Consider the following 19,755-nt stretch of genomic DNA (forward strand, 5'->3'; position numbering starts at 1 on the left):
GACAACACCCTTTTCTTAACAAAAACTGGATTTCCCATACTTCCTAGGAAGTCATAAATCTATTTTGGGGTTTACTTAGTCTGGTCAGGTGAAGTGAAACACTTGCCTGTATTAACCTCTTGTTGCTGATCACAGAGATTGGAGTAACTGAGCCTGTTTCCACAGCATCCCCAGGAACACTTTGTCAGCATCATCCCCTTCTCCTGGATGCTTCATGGTTCTCATGTCGGATAATGAAGGAGCAGATGCCCTACAGCTTTTTTTTTTTTTTTAAAGAACTTTTAAAACTCTATCCTTTTTTCCAAGGATATATTCTGAACTAGCAACAACTGTCCCAATTCAAAAGTTTAAATATCTTGAGAACATCATTTGACAGTACATTTTTGCAATATCAAAAACAAAAGTTTTAGCCTTGAGTTGGAAATAGAGTCTCACCAGTTATGTCTGAGATGTGTCAAACATTTTTAAAATGCTAATTACAGGCAAATTTGGAGTCTCAGTGTAATCTGAGGTGATTGCTTTCCAATACTGTCCACAAAAATCTAGACACTGTGGAGTGTAAACAGGAAAGAGGCTCTCCTTCCTGTTAGTTACACGAGGCTTCAGCTCCTTTCCACAAATTCAGAAAATTCTTCCTGAGACTTGATTCTATCTACCTCAGGGAGCAGAGTTCTAAACTCTAATCAGGGCAGAAGTCCTTAAAGAGATAAACAACTCTGCAGTGCTGGCTTACAATTCTGCCTCAGAGTTCCTGAGTTTTTGTAAAGTTAGGGAACAATTATAACCAAAGAGCAAATTCCTGAGTTCTGTCTCAGCAGGCAGAATTTACCTTTGTGCTAGATGGCCTGATGTGATCAAAGCCACCACGTCATTATACCAGGTGAGTGGAAGTGGCCTAGGAACCCCTCTGTGCAAGGATCTGGCAGGAGTCTGGGTTTGACATCATTAAATGATGTCATATTTAAACCAATAAATACTCACTGCTCCCTTTGAAGATAAGACCAGAATTTTCTCCATGCTTCATTCAGATAAGGTGAGCCTGACTCCAAATTCCGATAAAATGAACGTTCATTAAATGGACTGTAGCTTTTCTGAAATAGACTATGCATGTGTACCTGTGTGCTCAGTCATTCAGTTCTGACTCTTTTCGAGCCCCATGGACTGTAGCTTGCCAGGCTCCTCTGTCCATGGGATTCCTCAGGCAAGAATACTGGAGTGGGGTACCATTTCTCCTCAGGGGATCTTCCCAACCCAAGGATCGAATTTCCCCAGGTAGAGGGGGACCGCCATCTCTAGGTGGAGACCTAACAATCTGGCATGTAATATCTGCCTGCCCTGCTGGCCTCCTGGTTTCCCAGAATAGCTAACAGCTGGTCAGGATGTCTACAATTTACTTTAAAATACTCAGGCAGACACAATATAATATGTGTGTGTGTGTCTGAAGTTAGCTTAAATTACATTCCAGGAGCAGACACCCTAATCTGGAACACATACGCCAAGAATGGTCAGCCAGGGTCTAATCAGAAATACCTCGTTCCATAGGCACCTGCTCTCCTCCAGGAGTTCAGCTCTCTTTAACTCCCAGGGGCCCCTGCTGCTAAGTCACTTCAGTCGTGTTCAACTCTGTGCGACCCCATAGACAGCAGCCTACCAGGCTTCCCCGTCCCTGGGATTCTCCAGGCAAGAACACTGGAGTGGGTTGCCATTTCCTTCTCCAATGCATGAAAGTGAAAAGTGAAAGTGAAGCCGCTCAGTCGTGTCCGACTCTTAGCAACCCCATGGACTGCAGCCCACCAGGCTCCTCCATCCATGGGATTTTCCAGGTAAGAGCACTGGAGTGGGGTGCCACTGCCTTCTCTGAAGGGCCCCTGAGGCTTGTGCTAAGTGGCGTAATTAAGGGGAGAATAAAAGGTTTAGACCAAGTGTACTATGTATCCTTCTATTTCTCTGTATATTCATCCTATTAATTTTTGAGAGTTTGATATTGAAACTCCCAACTAATTTCCAGGTGGTGCTAGTGGTAAAGAACCCATCTGCCAATGCAGGAGACATAAGAGATGTAGGTTCTAAGATCCCCTGGAGGAGGGCGTTGCGACCCACTCCAGTATCTTGCCTGGAGAATCCCACGGACAGAGGAGCCTGGCAGGCTACAGTCCAGAGGGTCGCACACGACTGAAGTGGCAATGCACGCATGCACATAGTGGAACTATATGTAACCTTGTTCTGTATTTTCTAAGTCTCATATAAATGTGTTATCATATTTTCATAATTTTAAAAAGTAAAAAAAAAAAAAAGAGGTTTAGAGAGATTGTCCCAGGATCTCCTGGCTAATAAATAGCACATCCAGGACCTGAAGGAAGATCAGTTCTTCTGAATTCTATCCCAGTACCTCAAAAGGTATTCTCCATGACTGGAAGCTTCCAAAATGACAAGGGAAGTCTTATGAAGGTGTATGGATCTGAAGATCATTTGTGTGATTTTCAGGCTGATGGTTTGCACACCTGAATCTCTAGAAGTCACAGTATACAACTTGGCTTCACAAGTCGAGGACCCCTTTCAAAACCAACCGGATGCCCTGGAGACCTAGTTTCAGTTCTCATCTTCTGCTCTACCTGCAGGACCCTCTGGATAGAGTTTGGGATGCGGACCTCCTGCTCAGTCTGGGGATCTGGCCTCTGAGGCGGGTCCTGTGCTTCCTCTGATGACATCCAGAGGCAAAATTTGAAATCCCACATCCCAGTCACGGCAGTGGACAAGGCTACGACTCCTCCCCAGCACCAGTTGGCAGCACAGGTAAGGTGGCCATTTGACTTGCACAGAGGACACATCAGGGCCCTGCAGCCTGCTCTGCTTAGGCCACGGATGACTGTCTGCTCTCTCTTCCCAGGACACCTGGGCCTCTGGCTGGGGGCATCAGGCACAGAAAGCACTTGTGAAGGCAATGCATTGTCCTTAGCAGGTCTGGCTGGGCCCAGGGGGACGCCAGAAAGGTGTCCTTTGCTACAAGGTCAAGTGAGAAGCAGATGCTTCTACTCACTCTGTTGTGTTTGTCTATTCTCTACCTCCCTACCCTACTCTTGAGCTTCCCTGGTGGCTCAGATGGTGAAGAACCCCCCTGCAATGCAGAAGACCTGGGTTCGGTCCCTGGGTTGGGAAGATCCCCTGGAGAAGGGAGTGGCAACCCACTCCAGTATTCTTACCTAGAGGATCCCATGGACAGAGAATGCTATGGACAGAGGAGCCTGGCAGGCTACAGTCCATGGGGTCGCAAAGAGTTGGACACGACCGAGCAACTAACATAACATCCTACTCTTGAGCGACTAACACAACACCCTACTGTTAACGATGTCTGTCACCAGCTTCCCAGGCTCCTAGCCTAAATGCACTGTGACCCAAATTCATTCAAACACCAGGCGCCTGCTGCACAGGCAGGTTTCTCTGCTCTGAATAACCCAGATTACTTCCTACTAAAGCCACGATATTTAAATTAGAAACACGTTTCCCCAGGTAATAAGTGACCTGATCCTTTAATCTAGTTATTTTAAAGTTACACCAAAAGTATGAACTCGTTCTTGGCCTAGGAAGAGGGGCACAGTACAAAGAAAAACTTCCTCATGGCTGTGAAACCAGAGGGCATCTGTTTGCTTTTCTTGTCCTGCCTCTCTTTCCTAAGTTGAGTTTTTAAGACACAGGGCACAACTGCTGTGTTCCATAGGCCATGAGTGGCTCTCTTTAATGGTTTACTCAGGGCTCTTTATTTTCTGGCCGAAGTTTCCATCAGGACGGCAAATGGGAGGAGAGGGTGCGACCTGGCAGGGGGAGGATGCCCAGACACTGGTAAGATGTCCGCCTGGGGCTGCTGAGGTTCATCAGCCTTGGAAGCATGGGGTGGAGCCCCAGTCGGGAGGTCTGGGGGAGACAGACTGAAGCCCGAGGGAACCCAAGGAGCATGGAAGGGGAGCACAGAGGCTGAAGAGGTAACGGTGGATCTCTACGGCACGTCCTGAGAACCTGTAGAGTGACAAGCCCTGTGCCGGGGCCCTGGGAGGACCGCAGGGCTCTGGAGTGCGCCTCACGCTGCAGCAGGGAGCTTACAGCCTTGGAGAGAGAGAGAGGGCAGATTCACATAAAGAGATGTGTTAGCAGAGATAACAAGAGGAGAGACTGCTACAACAGTAACTAGAAGGCAACTGCCTGGTCTGTTCAAGGTGGCAGATGGGGCAGGCTGAGAAGAACGGATGAAGGAAGCTGGAAGCACCAGGGTTCCTCAGTAGCCTGCACCTCCTCTCCCACCCCCACCCCCACCCCCACTAGAGAAGCCGCTGGGACTCTGAGTGGCCCCTTCCACCCACCCCTGTGAAGGTACGGAGAGTGGGAATGTCCGAGGACGGCTTGCTTCCTGGGTTGGGCTCCAGGCTTCTGGGCCAGGAAGTGGAGGGGAACGACCCTGGAGTTAACCTGGACCGCATTCCAGTCCCAGGCAGAACTTCCTCTCCCCCCACCCCACCCCAGCAGAGCGTCTTCCGGCCTGTAACAGCAAAGGCTGGTGTTGGCCGTGGGAAGCCAGGAGGCGGGCCACTCCCCAAGGAGGCCAGAGACCCAGCTCCTGGCTGACAAGAGGCAGATCTCAGACCCCCGGCATTCCAGGGTACTTACAGCTAAATTTAGACTGGATGGGCTCGGGGATAGGACATGACCCCTAATAGAGGGGGCTAACACTAACTCTGCCTCTGGGGTTTCCTCCCCCTACCCCCATCCCCCCACTGACCTCCTGCCATGAAGCCATTATGGCTAAATGTGACTCTGACAGTCCGAAAAAGAGCCTTCTGTTCCTACAGGCTCCGCTTTTCTTTCTGAGAGCTTCTCTGGTCTTGGTCAACCTAGCAGTCACCCTCCTGCTATTCTCTCTGGCTCAGGTCTCAGGTCCAGGCTTGCAGACGACGGCATGAAAACACTTCTGGAAGCCCCTTCCATTGGAAACAAGGCCGGGCTGTGTCTTGACTCGAGGACAATCCTGATAAAGAAGCGGTCCCTTTGTAATGTAAAGGGAGTCTCCCACCACTGCAGCCTGCCCTATTAATAGCATCCCCTTCACCCTGCTGAAAAGTCAGTGGCTCAGATGTCAGGCTGCACATCTGGAAGATGTCAAGGTGTGGTTTGATGAACACATTTACAGCTTGGGCTCTCTCTGAAAGAAACGAAAGAGTGTGTGTGTGAAGGGGGTGAGATGGGAGGAGGCGAGGAAAGAAGCTGTTGCCTCTTCTGCAGCCGCTGGTGAAAGGCTTATTTTCTTTGGAGACCCATTCCCTACCAAAGGGATTGAGAAGCACTGGGAGATTTCCCCTGAATGAGGCAAATGCCTTATTTCAGCTCCAAGAAAGGCAAGTTTCGCTTCTTCCTTGATGGGATACACTCCAAGCTCTTTATCAAGGAGTCCTCAGATGTTCTTCCTGCAGAAGACCCTTTTCACTATGAAACTATCTCATAGAACAGTCCCCCACCTCCAGAATAAACCAAGGTCAAGGCCACAGAGGGAACTTTGGCTTCTGCAGCCTGAAATTTCTAGGGTAACTGATTCTGCTGAAAGCAAGTCCCTGGCTTCAGTCCTGTATAACTTAGCTGTGTCCTTCTTAGTTTTAAAATAGTTCGGGATCTTGGATTCAGGCCTGGCCAACCAGTAATGGCAGAGAGCAAAAGCTGGGCTCCACCGTGGGCCCGGCAAAAAATCCACTGTGTGAACACAGAGCCAGGAGAAAACGGTGCCAGAGGCTTTCGAGATTAACTCTTTGTCCACAGATGAGTCCTGTACTTAGGAAGAGAGCTGATGCAGTTTTCTTCCCATAGCCCTGGGTCCCACAGCAGATGGGCATACATGTTCCCCTGCGAAGGCTCAAGTCACTCTATGAATGTGGCACATTCTGCAACGTGGGCTTGTAGATTAAATAAGAGAAACAGTCACCAGGACTGGTGGGCCACTTGGTTCTGATGTGGAAAGGGGGACACACACACACACTCAGGCACACACATGCACACACTCATGCACCATCTTCAAAGCACTATCTGGCAAAGAGGAGGTGGGTGCCTTTGCCCGGGCTGTATGTGTGGCTCGGAGCTCCTGCTCAGAAAGCCGGGAGTCTGACAAGATTAGTAAGAAAAGAAGCAAGTCTCCTGTCCAAGCCCAGCTGCCCACTCTCTCTCCAGCAGGAAAGGCGTCCACAGCACAGCGCCACAGTCCCCGCCCTGAGTTCCTCCTCCATAGAGACTCTGGCCTCACGAGGGAACCCTCTCCTTGCAGATCAGAAAGCAAAGGACAGTAAGTTAGGTCAGCAGAGTCGGCTTACCCTGCCCAGAGTGCCCGCTTCACACGTCCCCGCTCAGAACTGCCTCTTTTTCCAGGCGGTTTCCTGCGCCCTGGCTCAAGCTGGACAAATTCCTTCTGAGTCTCCTGACAGAAGACTGTGAGGTCACGGCTGGCCCTCCCTCTGCTCCTTCAAAGGCCATTCACACAACGAAGAACTTTAACCCCCTTCAAAGAGGCCTGGCCCCTCCCTACAGGGCCCGAGCCTAGAGGGCAGCAGCCAGTCAGCCAGAGGCCTCGCTCGTCCACTCCCTACGTCCAGGGCTGAGTGGGAGGGTGGGAGGCTAGTGATGCTCAAAGGAGCCAGTTGGGGCTGTCTTCTTGGCAAGTTAGAGATGGGCCTTGGGCAGCCAGGGAATGAATATCTCAGTGATGTTAAAGGCGGCAAAGCAAAAAAAAAAAAAAAACCTCATAGATTCTGAAGATCCAGGTGAAACAGACTGCATCCAGTTAAAGGAACTTCTTAGGACAGCTTATATATGTTTGAGAAGGAAATGGCAACCCACTCTGATATTCTTGCCTGGGAAATTCCATGGATGGAGGAACCTCGTAGGCTACAGTCCACGGGGTCACAAAGAGTCGGAAGACTGAGCAACTTCGCTTTAGGGTTTACATATGTGTGTATAAAATAATAAATGCTCACTGCAGAAAATTTGGAAAACAAAAGTCATTCATCTTCCCTCCACTGAGAGAAAGGGAGCTAAGCATGCAGTCTCCTTTTTAGAAATAGGTATTTCATAGAGTTGAGACCACACTATAGGCAGTCTTGTAGCCAGATATTTTTTTCACTTCACATTATCTCACAAGCACTTTCTGTGTCGTTTAAGGGTCAGGGTCTGATATATTTTCAGTGGTTACATTATATCCCATGTTGAAATGGGACAGAATTTGAAGACAGGGATGAGTGCTAAATTCATGGGATGTCTGGGGGGAGTGGTTTCCCCTTTCTCAGGGCTAACTAGTATCTTCTGCCATGAAGGAAAAGAGAAAAGATCCACGTGTGCCTTGGGGAGACACAACTGCCTCACATACATCCCTCGCTCTTTCACTAGAGAAGCAGACCCTTAGCACCACACACTAAGGCTCATGCTTCGTTAATGACTGGTTCCCAGCACTGCCTCAGGGTGGACACGTTTCCACTCACCTGGTCACCCAGAACCCTGGGTTACCCTGGGAAGTTTGGGGCATAATTTAGGGTTTTGGCTGGCTGGAAAGTCAGTCAGAATTCCAGGGCTATCAGGGCCATGCAGAATTCATTTTCTTCAGTTAAGATTTTAGAAGAGACAAAGAGCACAGAGATTCACAGTGAACTAAGTAGAAAGAGGAGGACAGATACCAAGTATAGTCCTGTGGGGCCATCTATTTGGGGTCAGTTTGGGAACAGTCATCCTGGCGAAGCAGCGAATGGTCCAAAGACGGTGGCAGGTCAGCATCGCAGATCCCTGAGACTCTCCCGCAAACACAAGTCTGGGAAAGAATCACCAGCGTGGATGAAGCCCAGGCAGTCTCTTTTGACAAGGAAGCTAAATATGAAGTGAAGTTGCTCAGTCGTGTCCGACTTTTTACAACCCCGTGGACTGTAGCCTATCAGGCTTCTCCGTCCATGGGATTTTCCAGGCAAGAATACTGGAGTGGGTTGCCATTTCCTTCTCTAGGGGATCTTCCCGACCCAAGGATCAAACCCGGGTCTCCCGCATTGCAGGCAGATACGTTACCCTCTGAGCCACCAGGGAAGCTAAACGTATAGTGTACTTTACAACTGTTTACAACATCCAAATGACATTTTTAATGAGCTGAACTGTATTTAGAAATATCCAGGAGTTTCTCGGTGACTGACTGGGTGATACCCAAGTCTCCAGGGAGCGCTATGCTATGGAAACTCTGATGTTAGGCTGCTCTGCCCTTTGGAATAACTGGAATGTTCTACTGTAGGGCCAAATGCATTTCAAGATGCTACTTAGGGTCTAAAGTAAAGTGTGGAGAGGACATCCCATACCCAGAGTGCCACTGCTCTGCTCAGAAATGAGAGAGCAAGGCACGACCCTCCACAAAGAGGTGATTTCGAGCCAAGAGGCAGGAGTGGTTGCAAAAGAGGAAATCATATGTGCTCTTGCAGCCTCAAGAGCAAGTGGGCTTCGGCGGTTGTGATGTGTGGGCTTGGATGTTCCAGGGCACGTGGAATCTCCCTGGACCGGGGATTAAACCCATAGTCCCTGCACTGGCAGGCATATTCTCAACCATTGTACCACCAGGGAGTACTGCACGTGCTCTTAAAGTGCTAGTACCTAAGTAATAGATACATTCTTGACTGGAGTCTGAGATGTCATGGTGTATTACACAAACACACAGATATACATGCACTTTGTTATGAGTTGAATTGCATTCCCTCAAACCCAACTTCGTAAGTTGAAGTCTTAACATGCAGGACCTCAAAATATGACCTTATTTGGAGATGAAGGTCTTTACAGAGATCATCAACTCAAGTGATGTCATTCAGGTGGGCCCTAACCCAATGTGACTAGTGCCTTATAAAAGGAGGAGCTTTAGACACAGAGGCATGCCTAGAAAGAATGTGAAGAGGCCGGGAGAGAAGACAGGGGTCCGTCAACCAAGAAGAGGGGTTTGAACAAGCCTTCCCTGTAGCCCTCGAAGAAGCCACCTCCACCAACACCTTGGTTTGACACGTCTTGTCTCCAAACTGTGCAACAATACATTTCTGTTGCTTCAGCTGCCCACCTTGTGGTATGCTGTCACAACAGGCCCAGCAAAGCAACACCCATGCTCACACATATGCACATGTATCACTCATATTTGTACATACCACATACCCCTCCCTCTGGCTGCAAAAGTATGGTGAAATTAGGAAAAATGTTCTGTGGCAAGATGCTCCAGAAAAAATGGATTGTTCTCAGAGGCAGAGGGAGAAATGAAGTCAGCAAGCTAGAAGGAGACCACAAAAGTACAGTCGCAGTCACCTGAGTTGTTGGCAGGGAATGATTTGAGAGGCAGCGAGGTTGGGGGGTGGGGGGGTCTCCCGAAGGGAAGGGACAGAGCAGAATCCAGCAGTATCCACACTTCGAGGCTACATGTCCATCCTTTTCTGAGTTTATGAAAACTGTGTACTGCCAGTTTGGTTCTCCAGCTGCTGTAGCCTGATCTGTTTTAGTCTCTGAGGTGCCTTGCACTGGGAGCAAGGAATTGCTTTGGAAACTTGGTCCTGGTTGTCTGGGAAGCAATGTGCAATTTGTGAGGACCAAGCAGCTGGGGTGGGAAGGTCATCAATGCTACTGCGATCGTCACTCAGCAAAGGTCTACTGCCTGCCTCCTGGGGGCCGCCCTGGGACACCCACGCTCACATAATTTCTCTCTACCCTCCTTTGACCAGCTGCAAGGTGGGGATCCTCATCCATTCCACCAAGGGGCGGGCCTCAGCCTCGGGAGCCATGCCCTCCCCAGGGTCACACAGCTGGTTGGGAACAGATATCTGGCTGGAACCCACAAATCCCACCCATGAGGCAGGGCTTGGTCCCCTGGAAGGCACCCATGGCAGTTCAGGATGGAGCAGACCCAACAAGTACGCTAAGAATCAAAGGGGAAGAATTAAACAGCGAATTGCAGGCAGTAACAGACTGCCTTTGAAACCACGTGCCTGCTTCTCCGTGACCCTAGGAAGACCAGGCTTATCTTCTGGGTCTGTTTTCTGCTCTGTAAAATAAAGGAGCCAAGCTAGATGAACCCCTCCACCCACATCTCCTTTCTGCCCCTAAACTTGTTGTTCTGTGATACTGGCATGGCCCCTGGACAGAGGTGAAGCCCAGGATCGTTCTGAGTCCGGTGAGCATGCAGGCAGAGTCAAGAGAAAGCCAGATAGCAGATGGGGGCAGCTGCTTCCTTTGAAACTGCTCAAAACCTTTGCCAAGAGATTTCAAGGATTCCGGGAAGGAACTCCGCTCTGTCTCTGACATTCCCCTGGTCAGAACTTTATCTCTTTAGTTGATGGAGTTTATTCTGGTAAATAGAGCCATCCCATTTATGTACCTTCAGTGTGACAGAATGTTCCAAATGGACTTGCTGAGATGCAGCAGACAGTGGAGGGAGAGGCTGGCTTCGAATGGTGCTACCCAGCCTGCTGCCTGAACTGTAAAATAGGGAGGGGTGAGGTCAGCATGGGGTAGGCACCCTCTCCACGGTGCAGAGAAGATAGAAGTTTGCAGCTTTTCAAATTGCTCCAAGACCTAATTCAAGCAACACGCTGAAGGAAGCTTGGGCCTCAGCTTCCTCAGATGTCAGCTGGGGCATCGCCACATGTCCTTTCTAAATGGCCAGGGCCACCTCCTCCTTTCTGGGCTGCTGCCCTCCCCCCTTCAGGGGGGTGCCTCCTTCCAGTCCCACCTCCAAAAGGTGCCACATCTCAGCATGGAGCCAAGGGATTTAAAGGAACTTGCACTTGGATGTAAATTTGATGGGAATACTTACAATTTAAAATAGGAGCTTGTTTACCCAGAAGAATCTCTAATTGGCTTGAAGTATAGGGAACTAAGGGGCTTCCCAGGAGGCTCAGTGCTAAAAGAATCCACCTGCCAATGCAGGAGATGCGGGTTCTAGCCCTGGCCCTGGGTTGGGAAGATTCCCCTGGAGGAGGAAACGGCAATCCACTCCAGTATTCTTGTCTGGGAAATCCCATGGACAGAAGAGCTGGTGGACTACAGTCGATGGGGGTCGCAGAGTCGGAGACGAACTTAGCAATTAAAAAACAACAGCAAATGCAGGTTCATTCCTGGGTTGGGAAGATCCCCTGGAGGAGGAAATGGCAATCCACTCCAGTATTCTTGCCAGGATAATCCCACGGACAGAAGGGCCTGGCTGGTTACAGTCCACAGGGTCGCAGAGTTGGACACAACTGAGCACAGGCACACAGGAAGCTAACATAACCAGACCTTAATTTATCGAGAGAAAAGGGATGATACGGGAACCGAACAGTAACTTCCCTCAAAAGGCTGCAGGAAATCTAGACTCAGTGGCACATCCTCAGTTCAGGACCCTGAAAGCCACAGAGCAGGGGGTGTGGAAGAACACACGAGATGTACAGACCACCCAGCTATGTTATGTTCCATGATCGCATTTATTCCTGGAAGAAATATTATTCTACAGAAAAAGGAATCGCTCACCAACTTCCATGCCCTTCGCCTTTCCACTGCACCCTCTAACCCGCCTCCAATACAGATCAGAAAGAAGGCTTTAGAATGGAGGAGAATCTGGAATTGTAATATATGGTATGCTTCATTCCACAACCAGAGGAAGCTACTTACTGGTAACCATGTATGGGAAAGGGGCTGAAAAGTCTAGAAGGCCAGTACAGTACCCCTAAGCTGGGAACCTCATTTCTGCCCTGAGTCTGTTTTGGGTCCCTCCATCAAGGATCACAGATTCAAAAGTTCCCTCTGTTAGCTCCTTCAGACACTGTATCTCCTGCAGGAATATTGGTGCCATTATGGTGCATCTTGGAGAGCAAAGCTTTAGGAGAAATGCATCGATTGCAACTTTGTCTAGAAAAGTAAAAACCTGCTGGCAGTGAAACTGTGTGGTCATTAAAATCAGCACCTGAAAACTGCAGTTTGCTGAACTGATGGAATGCTGGTCAAACTTTAGAAAGGATAGTTCCAAAAGTGCCTGGCAACCTGGAATGATGCTATATTCATATATTGTGTATAGAGGGGTACAGAGTTCTGGTAAAGAATGGGCTTTGGTATCCAACAGACCTGGGCCTCCCTATCTCTGTAAAAAAAGGACACAAAACTACTGCTACCTTAGGGAGCTGACATGAAGTACAATGACCACTAAGGGGGTTTGTCCTACAATAAAAGGACTCAGTGAATGGCGGCTAAAATTGAAATAAACAGAAAATAGTTACAACATATCACAAAAGTTTAATATTCATGATTTATAAAGAATTTGTACAAACCATAGGTAAAAGACTAACAACCCAAGCACAAAAAAATGGACAAAAGACATGGAAAACAGCTGACACACAAAAAATATATACATTACTCTTAGAAAAAGATTCCTAATCCCACTCACATAAGAGAAAAGCTAAATTATGAGATAAATTTTTCACCAAGAAAATTAGTTATCAGTATGGGAGGAAAAAGGTACCCTCATCCAATCCCATGAAGTTGCCTGGCAATTTGGCATATGTATCCAGCTTTAAAATATGCAATGTTCTTGACCCAGTAATTCTACTTTCAAAAATTTATACTCAGGTACAGTGGCATGTGTATAAAATGATATCTATCCAGAGATCTTCAATGCCACATTTCTTGCAGTAATAAAAGACTACAAATAATCTAAGTTAGAGGCCTGGACTATTCGTAAAATGGAATATTATATGCAACCTTTAAAAGTTAGTACAGCTTCCAGCTCTCTGAGAATTGGTATCGACAATCTCAAAGATCTTCTGTTAAGTGGCAAGTGGTACAGGACAGTGTTTATGCCATGCTACTTTAGTTGTTAACAAAAAATGAAGGTGAATATATAGTCTTATATATATTTGCATTAGTTTCTAGATGTATATAATGTATATGTAATAGATGTATATATGTGTGTTGGTCACTCAGTGGTGTCCAACTCTTCGCAATCCCATGGACTATAACCCACCAGGCTCCTCTATCCATGGAATTCTCTAGGCAAGAATACTGGAGTGGGTTGCTATTCCCTTCTCCAGGGCATCTTCCCAGAAAGCATAACTGTGAAAGAGACAATGGTTTTCTCTGGAATGGAGTGGACTGGACATATGAGGTAGCTGTTAACAAAAAAAAAATGAGGGTGAATAGAATCGGACATGGCTTAAGTGACTTAGCATGCACACATGCACGTATTTGTATTCGTTTCCAGGTTATGTATAATGTATAAGTACTTTTTTTTTTTCACTGCGTTCCCTTCTACACCTTTTGAATTTTGAACCATGTGCATATATTAATTTGTAAAAAAAATTAAGTACATTAAACATAAATAGTGATATGGGCAAGAACTGAAAGGAAATATGGGACCATGATGGCAGATTATACACCTGAAGTACTTTCTCAAAGCCAAGGATACCATTTATACACATATTATTTGAAAGAATCACATCAATATATTAACTGGTTAACTCTGGAAAATGGGGAAACTCAAATGCTGAGGGCAGAGTGATAAGCTGAAGTGAAACCTATAACTTTTATAAAGGTTTGTATTATTGAGCATGTATTAATTTTATAATTAGAAAAGTAATCACTGAAAGTAATCAGACATCAATAAATGTTATAAATTTGACCTTTAAATACACGCAGACTTAAAAAAGACCATCTTGTCTACGTGTTAGGTATTGCAACACCTCTCAATCTTCAATTTCCATCTCCATGGTGAGAAGGGAAGCCTTTACTCAGCCATGATGGACAAGTGTGCTTTGAACGTGACCTTCCCTGGAGGAAGTTATGCTTTTTGTGCTATAATATATCATATGCTCACACTACACAATCGTGTGACACTGTAATCTGTTATAGATGGACATTTTCCTTCCATGAGCTGTCTATTCCCAGAAAAGTTGAGTATGAGTAACCAAATTCCTCTCTGGGAGTCAAATGTCATAGAGTTTCATGAACTGTGTCACAGACAGGATATGTCATAGGAAAACCCCATTAAAAAGTTTTCCAAGCTCTGATTAGCAAGCAGAGAACAAGAATTGGAGGCTGACCTGATTTGTTATTCTAAACAAGTCTTTTTTTTTTTTTGGCGTTGCACTCAATTTAATTGTGCAGTGGAGTCAATCAAGTAGCTTCCCATCCACCTATTAGACAGACAGCTGGACAGATACACAAACTCAGTGAATTTGAATCAATTTTTTCTGTTCTTGAAAAGTAGCTCAAAGCTTTGAGTCAAGTTTTAAAAATAATATTTTGGGTTTGCTAAGTCTAGTCTTCTGTAAGCAGAAACACCACATCTCACTAATGTTTAAAGTACATGCTGTTGGGACTTCCCTGGTGATACAGTGGTTTAAGACTCTGCTTCTAATGCAGGGGGTAAGGGTTCGATCCCTGGTCAGGGAATCAAAATCCCACATGCAATAGAGTGTGGCCCAAAACAAAAAAAATTTTTTTAATAAATAAATACAGGGAGTGTTGGAAAGATGGGATGCAGGATAATTCTGCAAAGCAATCCTGAACCCTGGACCCAAGTGCCATTTCTGCCTTGGGATCCCCTCCCTCTGTCACCCAGTTCCAGCCCTCAGGCCAGGCCTGAGCATCTGAGGTCAGCAAGAGGACTCAGCATGGAGCCAGGTCCTCTTTACAGGCTCACCCACCAAGTTCTTCTCCGCTCAAAGGTAAGAGATGTCCCACAGGAAGGCTTTACTTCCCCAAGACAACACTCACAACTCTAGAGAAGAACAAAGAGCCCAACAATCAAAGGTACCCCTTCCATGAAATACCTGATGAGCTCGAAGAAAACTCAGCAAAAGGATCTACCACTTACCAACAGAAAAGAGGTCTGATCCTACTGAGTCAGGACCTGTGGATTGCAAGGGAACCAGTGGAAGGCTCTAGAAGGTTTAGACTCTCATCCACTCAACAGGCCTCGCCATCATGCTTATCAGTGTCACTACGAACTGCCAGTCTGAAAACTCACAAACGGTACTTTCTTAGGCTTCTTCAAAAGCACAAAGTCAGGCTGTGCAGCAAACAGACCTCCGATCCAGTTTACTCTGACTTGCTTGAGCAGGAAGAGAGGACCCCAGGACAGTCCAGATGATCAATTTTGAGTTTATTGCTCTGGATTGGCACTGGGGATACTGGCCTGATGAAAAGCAGGGTGTAAGTGGGTAGCCAAGAAGCACTTTGAAAAGCTCAAGCCAGGCCCACAAAATCTTCTGACTCCACCTTCTGCAGTGAACCAATGCCACTGATTCCATGGGATACTGAGCCCAAACCAAGAGAAACTTCCCCTTGACTCTGAGGACCTACCCTGGTTCTGACTCTGCTCGAGTCCCATGTTTAGCCAGAAACAGGGAGAGCCTGTGATATGACCCCCCACCACCACTACCTTGCCCACAGCTCTGTGCTTCTCCAGTCTTGCCTGGGGCTGGCTATGCTGGACCACATACTGGGAAAGGTTTGGGCAGCCTGAGCCTGGCTCTGCTGGCAGCTGAGGGCCAGTCACCTGCTTCTGTCCACTGCTTCTGTGGCTCTGAGTACCAAGAAGAAACCTCTCCAACAGAAGGAAAGCATGGAATTTCTTCATCCAAGGGGATGCATGATAAACACTGACTAGCAGTTAGTCAGGGCAAGGTGGAGTCACAGAAGGTATTTGACTTTGCACAAAGAAATGTGCTCCTTGCCTCGGCTTACTGTCACCACTTCAGGTCCCGTTTCTGAGGATTCTCTCTGCAGGGCTTCGGAATCCCAGGAGCAAGCACTGCGCTTGAAAGCCAACAAGTTATACCGACTATGGAAACAGGATAAAGTCTGAGAACCAGAAACAAAAAAGGGGGGAGGGGTCTCCATTCACTCGCACAGCCTCCGTTCATCCTGTTTACCCTCCAGAGCCCGCCTTTGATCCAGTGGCCAACTGCTGCTCACCAGTTTGCTGCCTTCATTTTTTTTTTTAAATCTCCTTATTTTATTTTCTACTTTCTTGTGAGTGGCAAGATGATCCAATGGGGAGAACTCAAGCCTAGTGAAAAGGTCACAGTTTGAATCCTCTGGTATCACATAAACTGTGTGATGCTATGTAAGGGATTTTCTCCTCTCTGAAACTTGGGTTACTCCTTTATTAACAGTGTATAATGGGCTTCCCAGGTGGCTGGGTGGTAAAAAACCCACCTGCCAATGCAAGAGACACAGGAGATGTGGGTTAGATCCCTGGGTTGGAAGACCCCCTGGAGGAGGAAATGGCCCCGCACTTCAGTATTCTTGCAAGAATAATCCCACGAACAGAGGAGCCTGGGAGGCTACAGCCCATGAGTTGCAAAGAGTCAGACATGACTGAGCAACCAGACGAGAAACAGGTATACTAATTACTGTGGTGGCTTAAAGGGTCTCTCCCCTAAAATTCACATTCACTGGAAACCTCAAAATATGACCTTATCTGGAAATCAAGTCTTTGCAGATGTAACTGATTACGATGACGTCATATCGGATTAGGGTGAGCCCTCAGTCCAGTGACAGGTGCGGTGTTCTGATAAGAGGAAAGAACATACAAAGACATATACAAAGGAAAACTCCATGTGAAGACAGAGACGGAAATTGGAGTGATTCATCTACAAGCCAAAATGCGCCAAGGATTGTTGGCAACACTCAGAGCTAGGAGGAGACATGAAACAGACTGTCCTTATGTGCCACCAGAAGGAATCAGCCCTGATTAAATTTATGGTAATTTACGATGGCAGCAAAGGGAAACAAACATATCTCCCTTCTAAGGCTGTAACACAGATTCCCTAAGAGACAGCACGTGAATGCAGCTTGTCACCTGCCCAGGGCAGGGGAGGCCCTGGACACAAGGCAGGCAGGTCACTCTTGCTCTGTCCTCTGGCAGCAGGCCAATAATAGGGTTTTCACGTTTTGCCAGAGGGGGGAGGCCACAGGGTATTTGCACTTTTGAAAATTGATGGACAAACTGGGGAGAGCAAAGAGATACTTGTGGAATCAGGGCATCCTCAGGTAGCACGGCTGCAGGCAGAAGCACTCGGGAATGCTGGTGATCAGCAAAGACCGAAGCTGCAGAGTCCTGGAGCTGGCAGTGCTTATGCACCTGTCAAAATGGGAGGCCAGGAGACCTCAGGGATCGGCTGAGGTCGATGATCAGAGCATCAAAACCTTACACTGAGCATTTATCATATACCAGGCATCGGACTAAGCAATCTGAGAGCAGAATCACGTTCATTCCTCAAAACCCACCCTGGAGGCCAGGCCTCTTCCTAGTACTATTGTACAGTTTAGGAAACTGAGACTCAGGGACTTTTCAGTGACTTGTCCCCCAGACATACAGCAGTAAGTGGTGAAGCTGCTCGTCTCAGGAATTTTAACTACCATCTTGCCTCTTGAAGAAGCTGGAACAGTTGGACTTACCACATTGAGAAAGATGAGCCCCAAGATTCTTTGTCTACCTCACCACATACCTTAAATGAATCCTAGAACACTTTCATGAGCTCGCTGCCTCAGCTGTGTGCCAGTTTCCTTTACAGGAAATAGAACTGATATGGATGACAATGGTCACAACTATTAACTGAACATTACGATATCTAGGCATTTCACTATGCCCTTTACATACATTATCTCAAGAGATCCACACAGCAATCCTGAAGTAGGGTATAATCTGTTTTGCAGAGAAAGACATTGAGGCTCAGAGCTTCAACAACTTGCCCAAGGACACAAAGCAACTAAGTGACAGGGCTGAGCTCTAAGCCCTGGTTCGTCCACCTCTTTTAAGTTCACTATAAAGAAGCAAATATTGACATCCTTTTTGCGTCCCAAGACACAGGATGTTCCACGGCTCACTGAAGCTAAGAATTCCCTCTGAGTTCTTAGGTATGTCTCAGCTGTAGTCTTAACTGTGTCTGCCCTCTGCCCCCACTTCAGATGCCTGGACTTCTCTTCTAAAGGCTCAAGGTGAATGACTTTCTCTTCCGTGGAGTGGTTGGAATTCTCTAGATAATGTCTGGCCACTCCCAAGAATGTCTCTTTGTCTGGTACACAGTTTGGACCACAATAGCAAGGATCTGAGAACAGCCAGTCCATTCCGGATGTGGACCCCCCCAGAGCGAGCAGGGCAGAAGCTGGGGCTCCAAGTCAGGAAATAACAGGGACTAGGCTTGGGGTGGGAGGAGCGTTCAATGCCTTGGGAACACAACCAACAAACATCTCAAGCTGTGAGATGCTACAAGGCTGATGGAACAGAGAGGTTGCCTTGAGCCAAGATGTTGCTTTGCTGTATTCTAAAACATTCAATCTCCCATATTTTACCCCTAGGTTTTTCTGAGCACATATTTTACAAACTGAGCAAAGATAACATCAAGCCATGCTCCTTGTGTTTGTGATTTCAGACTGAACCTCAGAATTGGTGCAGACAGTGAAAACTCCTGTATCTCCAAATGAACTTACTTACAAAACAGAAACAGACTCACAGACATAGAAAACAAACTTATGGTTGCCAAAGGGGGAAGGGCGGGGGGATAAACTAGGCATTTGGGAGTAACATATGTACACGACTATATATAAAACAGATAAACAACAAGGACTTACTATATAGCATACGGAACTCTACTGGGTATTTTGTAATGAGCTGTACAGAAAAAGAATCTGAAAAAGAATTCACTTATTTATTTCTAAAACTGAATCACTTTGCTGTACACAAAACTAACATAACACCGTAAATCAATATTTCAATTAAAAAAATTTTTTTAAAGAGTTAATAGAGGACCTGCAAAAAAAAAAAAAAAAAATCCTGTATCTCATCTTGGCAGGGCATGGTGGCCATTAAGAGGATGGGGAAGGGAGAGAGAGCAAGGCTTTACCTGCAAAAAACTGCAGTGGCACCAAGAGGTTCGTGACCCCTTCACCAAGTCAGCCCCCCTCCATGTCAGCATGCAGTGCTGAAATGCTTCCTTTCAGTAATGTGGCTGAGCCTGCTATAAGAAGTATTCTTTAAAATCACTGCTTGATTTCACTCTCTAATTCATGTTTAACAAATCAGGTACTAGGCCAGTTAATCTCAGAGATTGGGATAAGAACACAAAGGAAGCACTTAAGAGAGCATGAGCCGTTTAAAACATGGAGCCCAGTTAGGTTCACACAACTAGCTTGCCTTCCTCTTTGTAAGCCTGGATCCTTCTATGCAGTACTTAAGAATTCAGGAACATAAATGTACCGTAACAACCACTTCTGGGACTGGAGGTTCCCAAGGGCAAAGGAAGTCAGGTGTGTGGTCCAGAAAGGCACCCCTGGTCAGTGATCTGAGCCCCACCCAGTGGGCGCTGGAGGTCAGGAGTGCCACTGGGGTTTGCGCCTGGCTCCTCCTGCCCCCACCGCAGCTTGGCCCAACTAGGGCCAAGTGATCAGTGTCACTTGGACTATTTCCTAATAGAAACCTTTGAGTCTGGAATTAAGGGCCCGCCACCCTTCACAAACCTGATCTGCTTTCCTTATTTATTTTTTGGGGCAACGCTGCTTAGTACGTGGGATCTCAGTTCCCTGACCAGGCACTGAAGCTGCACCCCCTACGTTGGAAGTGCAGTCTTAACCATTGGGCCACCAGAGAAGTCCCCTACTTTCCTAAGTCTATCCCTGGCTGGCCCCTCAGACCTGGCCCTTCCCTCCCTCACGTCCAACCTGCTCTCCGATCCATCCCAAGTCTCTGGGTGTTAGAAACAG

General features: G+C 47.1%; 1 protein-coding gene across 8 annotated transcripts in view; it reads right to left on the reverse strand.

Moving 5' to 3' along the window:
- Nucleotides 1–19,755, reverse strand: part of PALM2AKAP2 (PALM2 and AKAP2 fusion) — a 513,846-nt gene that overhangs the window by 36,726 nt on the left and 457,365 nt on the right. Inside the window, exon 1 of one of the 8 annotated variants that reach the window (XM_069575466.1) lies at nucleotides 6,342–6,438. The exons of the other annotated variants lie outside the window; for them this stretch is intronic. The gene's annotated coding sequence lies outside the window, so the exon portion shown is untranslated. Of the gene's footprint in view, nucleotides 1–6,341; nucleotides 6,439–19,755 lie in introns of those variants that run through there. 8 annotated transcript variants of the gene reach the window in all.

This window comes from Ovis canadensis, chromosome 2, assembly GCF_042477335.2.
Source record: "Ovis canadensis isolate MfBH-ARS-UI-01 breed Bighorn chromosome 2, ARS-UI_OviCan_v2, whole genome shotgun sequence".
Classification (NCBI taxonomy): domain Eukaryota; kingdom Metazoa; phylum Chordata; class Mammalia; order Artiodactyla; family Bovidae; genus Ovis; species Ovis canadensis.